This window comes from Mobula hypostoma, chromosome 5, assembly GCF_963921235.1.
Source record: "Mobula hypostoma chromosome 5, sMobHyp1.1, whole genome shotgun sequence".
NCBI lineage: Eukaryota > Metazoa > Chordata > Chondrichthyes > Myliobatiformes > Myliobatidae > Mobula > Mobula hypostoma.
Window position 1 is genome coordinate 31,930,985 of NC_086101.1, and position 12,588 is coordinate 31,943,572.

The 12,588-nt window shown below is 49.7% G+C and overlaps 1 protein-coding gene across 5 annotated transcripts in view; it reads right to left on the bottom strand.

Annotated features, from left to right (window-relative positions):
• The window catches only part of LOC134346731 (class I histocompatibility antigen, F10 alpha chain-like), a 45,614-nt gene that overhangs the window by 14,189 nt on the left and 18,837 nt on the right, over positions 1 to 12,588 (bottom strand). For 2 of the 5 annotated variants that reach the window (XM_063048302.1, XM_063048298.1), the window contains exon 1: positions 3,138 to 3,357. The exons of 2 other annotated variants lie outside the window; for them this stretch is intronic. The gene's annotated coding sequence lies outside the window, so the exon portion shown is untranslated. Of the gene's footprint in view, positions 1 to 2,173; positions 2,367 to 3,137; positions 3,358 to 12,588 lie in introns of those variants that run through there. One more of the 5 variants, XM_063048299.1, reaches the window with a different exon arrangement.

Here is a 12,588-nt window from a genome sequence, read left to right on the forward strand (position 1 = left end):
AAGTGAAGGGGCACTAGAGTACGGGGCAGACGTATGCTTCGGTTAGTTGAGGACTGTTTAAACTAGAGAATGGGTTGGGGGTGGTGCGGACGGGGAACTTCAGACAGGCCAGGCTCAACTGTTTAAACACCTCAGTGGAGAATCACATATCAGGGCATAAGCCGATTATAGGCTTCAAAAATATAAACATGGGTCAGAATTGAATGAAAAATATCAGGTAATGGACGAAGGATGGCCTGTATAAATGCAATAAATACAGTGCATGCAAAAGTTTGGGCACCCCAATCAATATTTATGTTACTGTGAATAGCTAAGTGAGCAAAAGATGACCTGATTTCCAAAAGGCATGAAGTTAAAGATGACACACTTCTTCAATATTTTAAGCAAGATTACTTTTTTATTTCTGTCTTCTACAGTTTCAAACTAACAAAAAGGGAAAAGGGCCCGAAGCAAAAGTTTGGGCACTCTGCATGGTCAGTACTTAGTAACACCCCCTTTGGCAAGTATCACAGCTTGTAAATGCTTTTGTAGCCAGCTAAGAGTCTTTCAATTCTTGTTTGGGGGATTTTCACCCATTCTTCCTTGAAAAAGGTTTCTAGTTCTGTGAGATTCTTGGGCCGTCTCGCATGCACTGCTCTTTTGAGGTCTATCCACAGATTTTTGATGATGTTTAGGTCGGGGGACTGTGAGGGCCATGGGAAAACCTTCAGCTTGCACCTCTTGAGGTAGTCCGTTGTGGATTTTGAGGTGTGTTTAGGATCATTATCCTGTTGTAGAACCATCCTCTTTTCATCTTCAGCTCTTTTACAGACAGTGTTATGTTTGTTTCCAGAATTTGCTGGTATTTATTTGAATTAATTCTTCCCTCTACCAGTGAAATGTTCCCCATGCCACTAGCTGCAACACAAGCCTAAAGCATGTTTGATCCACCCCCGTGCTTAACAGTTTGAGAGGTATTCTTTTCATGAAATTCTGCACCCTTTTTTCTCCAAACATACCTTTGCTCATTGCAACCAAAAAGTTCTATTTTAACTTCATCAGTCCACAGGACTTGTTTCCAAAATGCATCAGGCTCATTTAGATGTTCCTTTGCAAACTTCTGACGCTGAATTCTGTGGTGAGGACACAGGAAAAGTTTTCTTCTGATGACTCTTTCATGAAGGTCATATTTGTGCAGGTGTCATTGCACAGTAGAACAGTGCACCACCACTCCAGAGTCTGCTAAATCTTCCTGAAGGTCTTTTGCAGTCAAAGGGGGGTTTTGATTTGCCTCTCTAGCAATCCTACGAGTAGTTCTCTTGGAAAGTTTTCTTGGTCTTCCAGACCTCAACTTGACCTCCACCATTCTTGTCAACTGCCATTTCTTAATTACATTACAAACTGAGGAAACAGCTACCTGAAAACGCTTTGCTATCTTCTTATAGCCTTCTCCTGCTTTGTGGGCATCATTTATTTTAATTTTCAGAGTGCTAGGCAGCTGCTTAGAGGAGCCCATGGCTGCTGATTGTTGGGACAAGGTCTGAAGAGTCAGGGTATTTACAAAGCTTTGAAATATTCATCACCTGGCCTTTCTTAACGATGACTGTGATTAAGTCATAGCCCTAACAAGCTAATTAAGGTCGGAGGACTTGGCAAAAGTTATCTGAGAGCTCAAATCTCTTGCGGTGCCCAAACTTTTGCATGGTGCTCCTTTCCTTTATTTTACTCTAAAATTGTACAAAACAAAAATAATACACTAATCTTGCTTAAAGTGTTGAAAAGAATGTTTCATCTTTAACTTTATGACTTTTGGAGATCAGTTCATCTTCTACTCACTTAACTATTCACAGTAACAGAAATCTTGACCGGGGTGCCCAAACTTTTGCATACCACTGTACCAGGCAAGTACTTATTGTGTCATGGAAGAAGATACAATAGGAACGTTTAGGACAAGGAGGTGAAAATGGTCGAATATAGATCGTATATTGGTTTGATTGGCATCACAGTCGACAAAGACATGGTGGGCTTAAAGGCCAGTTTCAGCGAGGGGAGGGTTATTGCATGAGGTGTGCACGCCTCGGAAATGAGCACTTTGGATATTAAGTAAGTTGGGAGGGGGTGGAATGTGCACGGGAAGAGGGGACCGTTTATATTATCCAGGCCCCACCCTCCGTTTATGATCGAATCCACTCACTTCTGGTCCAGAGAAACAGGTCTCCTCTGCGGCCTCACACCCACCGAGCCTGACTCCCACCACAGCGGGTATCAGCACTGAAGGAGCGGGCAGTGGATGAGGAAATTCCCCTTCCCTCGCCATTCCCGCTTCCTTCACGGACATTGGCAATTTCTTTACCGGCTGGTCTAGCACGGGGTCGTCGTGAACCCAGCGTCCGCACCGATCCCACCCCCCCCCCCGAGTATCCGGGATCCGGGGAAAGGGTCGGGACTGCGGGGTCACGTTGGGCAGGAGCTTGTGTCACTGCGCCGTTCGCTGCCTCAGTTTGACTCCGGACTGATGCAGGCAATTCAGTTCTGAGGCAACACATTGGCAAAGGGGTGACAGAGAGAAGTCGCCGTCATTTCCCGCTTCCTCGTTGGCAATCAGACTAAATAAGAATGAGATGAATTGTGAGAAATGCGCTCGTTACTGATCCTGGGACAGCCCAGTGGGCACTCCTGTGGGAACGGGCTGGGACTGTCGTGTCTCCCAGCACCACCACCCCCCCCCCTTCTCTCTCACTCACACACACACACACACACACACACGAGCTCCATGGTCACGGGGACTCTCCACTCAGCTCCTCCCGGCCACGGGCAGGGTGGAGGTATCCCAGGGAGAGATGTACACCCCAGACACGGGTCACGCTGTGTTTCCCCCCTCCCCCCGCCATCGCCGCGCCCGCCAGCAGCGGGGTCAGACTCCTCGACCCACAGATGCCAACTGCACCTGCACAGTCAGACCAGCGCGGTTCAGAACTGCTCAACGCCTCCCCATAAACCATCACACTGCTCCAGAATTCCCTAAAGTCAATCAATGTGCGCCCGAACGGTCAGTCTCGGCGTCCGATCCCCGTCCCGGGCATCACAACCGCCCACCACCACCACCACACAGACCAACCTTCGCAGTAAGCAGTGTAACTCTATTCCGTGTTACTTACCGCTTCCTCCAATCTTCGAGTCTGAGCCAGGAGCATCCAGCACCTCAGGCGGGACGTCAGCCGGACTCTGCACCTCTCGGCGTCTGGCCACCCGCGGGGTGGGGGCCAGTAGCCGCTGCCGAGTCTCCCCCGTGCCCGGGGGGCGGGGGCTTTGCTCTGGAGTCGGAGACTGGAGCGGTACGTCGGTGTGTCTGAACACAGATTACCAGAGCTGGAAACCCTCTCTCTGTTCCCAGTTTACTAGCTCCTCCCACCTCACTGTCCTTAAACATGTTGCAGGGAGATTTAACCCTTGGCTGCGCATACCCACACTCACTGTAAGGAGAGGGGCAACCCTCGCCATGGATGTGCGGGGCCACTGAACTCGGACAGACGCAAGCTGCCCCTGATAAGAAGCGCTGATCATCGCCGTCTTCACCCTGAGAAATCCACAGAACTTCCGAAGAAAGGACCCGGGAAGACCTTTCATTGGGTCTCCGCTGATGCTCACGGGCAGAGACTGAGTAACGGTCCACCCGCAGTCTCCCAGTGCAAACCCTCTGCGGACCGGGTGGAGTCACTGCCCAGCTACGCACCCCGCTAACCCTGCAAAATTACCTTTTCCTTAAGGTCCTGGCGAAGCCCCCTCCTCCCCTTGAGTGTAGGTATGCGCAGCCAAGGGTTAAATCTCCCTGGAACTTTCAGTGAGGTGGGAGGAGCCAGTAAACTGGGAACAGAGAGCGGGTTTCCAGATCTGGTAATCTGTGTTCAGACACACCGACGTACCGTTCTAGTCTCCGTCTCCAGAGCAAAGCCCCCGCGCCCCGGGCAGAAGGGAAACTCGGCAGCCGCTAACCCCCGTGTGGCCTGGCATCGGGAGGTGCTGGCGTCGGCGGAGACGGGCTGATGTCTCGCCTAAGGTGTTGGCTGCTCCCGGCCATTCTGTTCCTGGCTCAGACTCGGAGCTCGGAGGCAGCGGTGAGTAACACGGACTGAAGTTATATTGTGGGGTGGAAGCTTGGTTGGTGCATCGGTGGGGGGTGGAGGTAGTATCCGGATGGGCCGGACGGTGACACGACCCATTGACTTGAGAGAACTCCGCCCGAGTGTGGCTGAGGAAAGCCCGTGACATCCTCTAATATCCCCCTTGAACTTCCCACCCCTTACCTTAAAACCATGTCCTCTTGTATTGAGCAGTGGTGCCCTGGGGAAGAGGCGCTGGCTATCCACTCTATCTATTCCTCTTAATATCTTGTATACCTCTATCATGTCTCCTCTCATCCTCCTTCTCTCCAAAGAGTAAAGCCCGAGCTCCCTTAATCTCTGATCATAATGCATACTCTCTAAACCAGGCAGCATCCTGGTAAGTCTCCTCTGTACCCTTTCCAATGCTTCCACATCCTTCCTATAGTGAGGCGACCAGAACTGGACACAATACTCCACGTGTGGCCTAACCAGAGTTTTATAGCGCTGCATCATTACCTCGCGACTCTTAAACTCTATCCCTCGACTTATGAAAACTAACACTCCATAAGCTTTCTTAACTACCCTATCTACCTGTGAGGCAACTTTCAGGGATCTGTGGACATGTATCTCCAGATCCCTCTGCTCCTCCACTCTACCAAGTATCCTGCCATTTACTTTGTACTCTGCCTTGGAGTTTGTCCTTCCAAAGTGTACCACCTCACACTTCTCCGGGTTGAAATCCATCTGCCACTTCTCAGCCCACTTCTGCATCCTATCAATGTCTCTCTGCAATCTTTGACAATCCTCTACACTATCTACAACACCACCAACCTTTGTGTCGTCTGCAAACTTGCCAAGCCACCCTTCTACCCCCACATCCAGGTCGTTAATAAAAATCACGAAAAGTAGAGGTCCCAGAACAGATCCTTGTGGGACACCACTAGTTACAATCCTCCAATCTGAATGTACTCCCTCCACCACCACCCTCTGCCTTCTGCAAGTAAGCTGATTCTGAATCCACCTGGCCAAACTTCCCTGGATCCCATGCCTTCTATCTTTCTGAATAAGCCTACCGTGTGGATCCTTGTCAAATGCCTTACTAAAATCCATATAGATCACATCCACTGCACTACCCTTATCTATATGCCTGGTCACCTCCTCAAAGAACTCTATCAGGCTTGTTAGACATGATCTGCCCTTCACAAAGCCATGCTGACTGTCCCTGATCAGACCATGATTCTCTAAATGCCTATAGATCCTATCTCTAAGAATCTTTTCCAACAGCTTTCCCACCACAGACGTACGGCTCAATGGTCTATAATTACCCGGACTATCCCTACTACCTTTTTTGAACAAGGGGACAACATTCGCCTCCCTCCAAACCTCCGGTACCATTTCCGTCGACAACGAGGACATAAAGATCCTAGCCAGAGGCTCAGCAATCTCTTCCCTCGCCTTGTGGAGCAGCCTGAGGAATATTCCATCAGGCCCCGGGGACTTATCCATCCTAACGTATTTTAACAACTCCAACACCTCTTCTCCCTTAATATCAACATGCTCCAGAACATCAACCTCCGTCATATTGTCCTCACCGTCATCAAGTTCCCTCTCATTGGTGAATACCGAAGAGAAGTATTCATTGAGGACCTCACTCACTTCCACAGCCTGCAGGCACATCTTCCCACCTTTATCTCTAATCGGTCCTATCTTCACTCCTGTCATCCTTTTGTTCTTCACATAATTGAAGAATGCCTTGGGGTTTTCCTTTACCCTACTCGCCAAGGCCTTCTCATGCCCCCTTTTTGCTCTCCTCAGCCCTTTCTTAAGCTCCTTTCTTGCTACCCTATATTTCTCAATAGACCCATCTGATCCTTGCTTCCTAAACCTCATGAATGCTACCTTCTTCCACCTGACTAGATTCTCCACCTCACTTGTCATCCATGGTCCCTTCACCCTACCATTCTTTATCTTCCTCACCGGGACAAATTTATCCCTGACATCCTGCAAGAGATCCCTAAACATCGACCACATGTCCACAGTACATTTCCCTGCAAAAACATTATCCCAATTTACACCTGCAAGTTCTAGCCTTATATCCTTATAATTTTCCCTTCCCCAATTAAAGATTTTCCTGTCCTCTCTGATTCTATCCTTTTCCATGATAATGTTAAAGGCCAGGGAGCGGTGGTCACTGTCCCCCAGATGCTCACCCACTGAGAGATCTGTGACCTGACCCGGTTCGTTACCTAATACTAGATCTAGTATGGCACTCCCCAGGTCGACCTGTCAACATACTGTGACAGGAATCCATCCTGGACACACTTAACAAACTCTACTCCGTCTAAACCATTGGAACTAATCAGGTGCCAATCAATATTAGGGAAGTTAAAGTCACCCATGATAACAACCCTGTTATTTTTGCACCTTTCCAAAATCTGCCTCCCAATCTGCTCCTCTGTATCTCTGCTGCTACCAGGCGCCTATAGAATACACCCAATAGAGTAACTGCTCCCTTCCTGTTCCTGACTTCTACCCATACTGACTCAAAAGAGGATCCTGCTACATTACCCACCCTTTCTGTAGCTGTAATAGTATTCCTGACCAGTAATGCCACCCCTCCTCCCCTTTTTCCGCCCTCTCTATCCCTTTTAAAGCACTGAAATCCAGGAATATTGAGAATCCATTCCTGCCCTGGTGCCAGCCAAGTCTCTGTAATGGCCACTACATCATAATTCCATGTATGTATCCAAGCTCTCAGTTCACCGCCTTTGTTCCTGATGCTTCTTGCATTGAGTACACACACTTTAGCCCTTCTACCTTACTACCTTTACACCCCTTATTCTGTTTCTCTTTCCTCAAAGCCTCTTTATATGTTAGATCTGGCTTTACTCCATGCACTATACTTGCAGTTCTCACATGACCTTTATCCTCCTCCACCACCTCACTATCTGCTCTAACACTGTGGTTCCCCTCCCCCTGCAAATCTAGTTTAACCCCCCCCCCCCCCCGAGCAGCACTAGCAAACCTTCCCACAAGGATGGCAGTCCCCTTCCAGTTCAGGTGCAACCCATCCCGTCAGAACAGGTCCCTGGAACAAGGCCCAATTGTCCAGAAACATGAATCCCTCCCTCCTGCACCAACCCCTTAGCCACGTATTCAGCTGCATTATCTTCCTATTTCTAGCCTCACTAGCACGTGGCGCGGGTAGCAATCCTGAGATTGCAACCCTGGAGGTCCTGTCCTTCAACTTTGCACCTAACTCCCTAAACTCTCTTTGCAGGACCTCCTCCTCCTTCCTATACACGTCATTGGTCCCTACATGGACCACAACATCTGGCTGCTCACCCTCCCTCCTGAGAATACCGAGAACTTGATCAGAGATATCGCAGACCCTGGCACCAGGGAGGCAACAGACCAGCCGGGATTCTCGACCTCTCCCACAGAACCTCTTATCTGTCCCCTTAACTATCGAATCCCCTGTCACTACTGCTCTCCTCTTTTCCCTCCTTCTCTTCTGAGCTGAGGGTCCAGTCTCGGTGCCAGAGACCCAGCCACTGCAACTTGTCCCTGGTAGGTCATCCCCACCAACAATATCCAAAACGGTATACTTATTGTTGATGGGAACGGCCACAGGGGATGCTCTGCTCATTCTGTCTATACCCCTTCCCTCTCCTGATAGTCACCCAGCTACCTGCCTCCTGACTTTTAGGGGTGACTATCTCCCTGTAACTCCTGTTTATTTCTGCTTGTGCCTCCTGAATGATCTGAAGTTCATCCAGCTCCAGCTCCAGTTCCCTAACTCGGTTTGTCAGGAGCTGCAGCTGGATGCACCTTTACAGGTGTAGTCATCAGGGACAATTGTGCTCGCCCTGGCTTCCCACATACTGCAAACAGAGCACTCGACTGCCCTAACTGCTGCATCCATTACCTACTCCTAGGTTAATTAGAGTCATTAAAGGAACTTACCTGGCCTTACCTCACTGGGAGTGAAGCTCGTCCTCAGCCTCTGCTCGCCGAAGGCTCTCAAGCCAAAGCCTTCCTACTCTGTCTCCCACTACTCCGTCGCCTGCTCCTACGATGCCCGCTCTGTTAATCTGCTTGCTTTTTAAACTCTCCCGCTGTCTCACGGGCCGACTTTCACGCGCTTGCGCAGTCATGCCCCATTCAAACTGCTGAAGAAATGACCTTCCCCTTCTCAATCTGTTCGCTTTTAAACTCTCCCGCTGTCTCACGGGCCGACTTTCACATGTTTGCGCAGTTGTGCCCCATTCAAACTGCTGAAGAAATGCTATTCACAGTAACAGAAATTTTGACCAGGGTGCCCAAACTTTTGCATGCCACTGTATTAATAATGAAGTAAATGAGCTGGAATTATATGAATATGTATAAGTGTGAGATAATAACTGAAACCTGGCTGACCTCAAAGGACAGTGATGAATATAGTACTAAATGATATTCTTTACTTAGGAAAGATTAGCAAGATTGTAAAGGTGGAGGAATAGCCCTAAAACACCCTAGTGAAGGTTTTGCTGCTAATGCTGTAGGGCATTTCATGTAATGGTCTCTCTGTAAAAGCACAAGATAAGGGATGCTTAGGAAGGTGGTCATCTAGTCAGGATGGCGGAATGGGGAGAAAGTTCGAGGGAAGGCTGGAAGAAAGGTCTTTGTGACTGACAGCGGTGTAGGTCTTTGTCTTTGTTCGGCTGGGGATGAAGAGAGGCGACACTGGAGAGAACCGATCGTAGGAGTTGATGTGGTGGGAAAACGTAATTCGATGGAGCAAAGGCGCGGAGGTCTACCGACGAGCAGTGAATTTGGCTTTAGGGAGGTTTCAGCTCCAAACTGCAAACTATGATGGGCCCTTTTTGATTTTTTTTCTTTCTTTTCTTTACTAACTGTTTGGTTAAGTTAACGTTCATAAATATATTTCCTTATAATTGTGTGCAGAGTGCAATCTGTTATTTCATGCCAACGGGCTATTGCGGGGGCAGTAAATCACACAGCATCCACACAAACTGGGGTCGGGATGGACGAGACATGCCAATCTCACGGATTTGGCTGGACCAAAGTCGTATACACCCGAGACGTACGAAGCCAGAGAAAAGTGGGTTTCTCGGCGCGGAGTCCGGTGGCTGTTAGAGCGGGGCTAACGAGCCGTTTCTAGAGACACCCAGTAAAAACGGATTTCGCTGTGGGGGATCATCCGGGATTGAGTTCGTTGGATGCTGTGTTCATTGATTAAGTGGGTTTGTGTTTAAACTTTTGTCAAACTATTGTCCGGGAAACTGCTACGTGATTATGGACGCTGCAGGGATTAAGTATTGGTGTGATTCAAAGAGACAGCTTGTGTTCTGTGTGGAGTGAAAATTTTCAACCCAGATGAATTGTTAATTAGGGTTTTAAGGACTGTTAAAGCATTCGGAAAGTTATAATGATGATCAAGCTGGGGGATGGGGAAAATGTAGTGTTAATGTGGGAGGGAGGGTGGGGGGGGTAGATTAGTGTTAGTTCAGATAAACTCCGACGTAACCATTGGGGTCCCGGGAGAGGAGGGGCCATGGGCCGTCCATACTTTCCGAGAAGAGTGGAGTGTGACCCAGGCTGTCGAACTGGAGACCGAGATTCCCGAGGCTGAGGGCGGAGACTTTAAAGTCAAGTTGCTCTCGTTTCTGCGGAGTGAGGGGAAGGAGTTGTCTGATGCGGCAGGTCTAATGTGTCCTCCAGCGAAGGGTGAAAATTCTGAGCTGGTATCGGCCTTTACGTCCCTGGCGGATAAATGGCAAAGTGGACCTGCGGAGACTCGGAGTTATCGTAACTTGAGAATGTTTCTAGGAGTGAAGCCCACCCCCCGAGGGGGAAGAGGAGTATGAGACCGGGGGTTGGGGGGAGCAGACCTCTCAGTGCTGGATGAGTAGCTGTGCTCTGATAATGTGAAAAGACAGCGAGCGGTAGAGAGTCCGAGAGGTTTGGCTGCTGAGGTAGTGGGGTCCTTAAAGACCGAGAACCCCTTAGCTACTTCCGCGGGCTGCAAGCAAGCGTTACAAAACGTTTTTGGCGCCATAGGCAGCCGAATGGAGCTTATGACGGTGTTTAGAAGCATGTTTCAGGAGAAGGGGGAGAAACTCTCTGCCTACATTTTTCAGCTGGAGACAGCTGTGTTGCTTAAAGGAGCGATTCCACTGGCTGATGTGAATCAGTTACGGATGGACAAAGTGGGGAAGGGCGCACAGTCTCAGACATGATCGCTTGAAGCCTCCGAATGCCCGATAAGACGTGCCCTCTCCCTCGTTTGTCGAGCTGATCAGAGAATTAAGAGAGGAGGAAAACGTGATGGAGGAGCGGGAGGCCACCCGTCAGCAGGGTACAGTCACCGGTGATAGCCCTGTTGCTGAAGTGACCCCTAAAGCCACACGGGGGGAGTTTTGTAGGACTGTGTGAAAGATTTGACAGCCGAGGAATCTCAGTTTATATCAGCGGGTGCTGCCAGCAAACATGACGAAGCCGAAAACAACAGGAATTCTGCAGATGCTGGAAATTCAAGCAACACGCATCAAAGTTGCTGGTGAACACAGCAGGCCAGGCAGCATCTGTAGGAAGAGGTACAGTCGACGTTTCAGGCCGAGACCCTTCGTCAGGACTAACTGAAGGAAGAGTTAGTAAGAGATATGAAAGTGGGAGGGGGAGGGGGAGATCCAAAATGATAGGAGAAGACAGGAGGGGGAGGGATGGAGCCAGGAGCTGGACAGGTGATAGGCAAAAGGGATATGAGAGGATCATGGGACAGGAGGTCCGGGGAGAAAGATGGGGGGGGCGCGGGGAACCCAGAGGATGGGCAAGGAGTATAATCAGAGGGACAGAGGGAGAGGAAGGAGAGTGAGAGAAAGAATGTGTGTATAAAAATAAATAACGGATGGGGTACGAGGGGGAGGTGGGACATTAGCGGAAGTTAGAGAAGTCGATGTTCATGCCATCAGGTTGGAGGCTACCCAGACGGAATATAAGGTGTTGTTCCTCCAACCTGACTGTGGCTTCATCTTTACAGTAGAGGAGGCCGTGGATAGACATGTCAGAATGGGAATGGGATGTGGAATTAAAATGTGTGGCCACTGGGAGATCCTGCTTTCTCTGGCGGACAGAGCGTAGGTGTTCAGCAAAGCGGTCTCCCAGTCTGCGTCGGGTCTCGCCAATATATAGAAGGCCACATCGGGAGCACCGGACGCAGTATATCACCCCAGCTGACTCACAGGTGAAGTGTTGCCTCACCTGGAAGGACTGTATGGGGCCCTGAATGGTGGTAAGGGAGGAAGTGTAAGGGCATGTGTAGCACTTGTTCCGCTTACACGGATAAGTGCCAGGAGGGAGACCAGTGGGGAGGGATGGGGGGGACGAATGGACAAGGGAGTCGCGTAGGGAGCGATCCCTGCGGAAAGCAGGGGGGGGGTGGAGGGAAAGATGTGCTTAGTGGTGGGATCCCGTTGGAGGTGGCAGAAGTTACAGAGAATAATCTGTTGGACCCGGAGGCTGGTGGGGTGGTAGGTGAGGACCAAGGGAACCCTATTCCTAGTGGGGTGGCGGGAGGATGGAGTGAGAGCAGATGTGCGTGAAATGGGAGAGATGCGTTTGAGAACAGAGTTGATAGTGGAGGAAGGGAAGCCCCTTTCTTTTAAAGAGGAGGACATCTCCCTCGTCCTGGAATGAAAAGCCTCATCCTGAGAGCAGATGCGGCGGAGACGGAGGAATTGCGAGAAGGGGATGGCATTTTTGCAAGAGACAGGGTGAGAAGAGGAATAGTCCAGATAGCTGTGAGAGTCAGTAGGCTTATAGTAGACATCAGTGGATAAGCTGTCTCCAGAGACAGAGACAGAAAGATCTAGAAAGGGGAGGGAGGTGTCGGAAATAGACCAGGTAAATTTGAGGGCAGGGTGAAAGTTGGAGACAAAGTCAGTCCTGACTAGCAGCAACTTTTTCGAAATGGAGAAAGTACCGATCCACATCGGTATCGTCAAATGGGGAAACCAGCCTAACCTCCTGGGTCGGCCTGAACCCTCCACCTTGGTTCGGCACGAGCCCCTGCTCTGCCCTCATCTTTAACCTCTCCAGCTCGAATTCCCTTTCCCTCTGTTTCTCTTCTCGCTCCAACTGCCTCTCTCTCTCTCTCTCTCTCCTGCCTTTCTAACTGCTTCTCTCTCTCTTGCCATTCTAACTGTTTCTCTTTCTCTTCGCGTTCTAGCTGCCGTACCCGGAACTCGTGCTCGAGCCTCAATTTTTCAATCTGCACCTGCACTGCGTCTTCACCAGGTTTTCCAATAGACATCATCTCCAGCGCCTCTTGGGGAAACGCACCTTTAGACACATAATGCTCTATGATAGCTCTGTGCATCTCCTCTCTCCTCATTGTCGACTTCCCCTTACCAAGATTCAACCGTTTGGCCACAGCTACCAATTCTGATTTCCTGGCATCCTCTAATGCCTCCAAGGTTGGTGCCTTTACAAATTCCTCAACCTC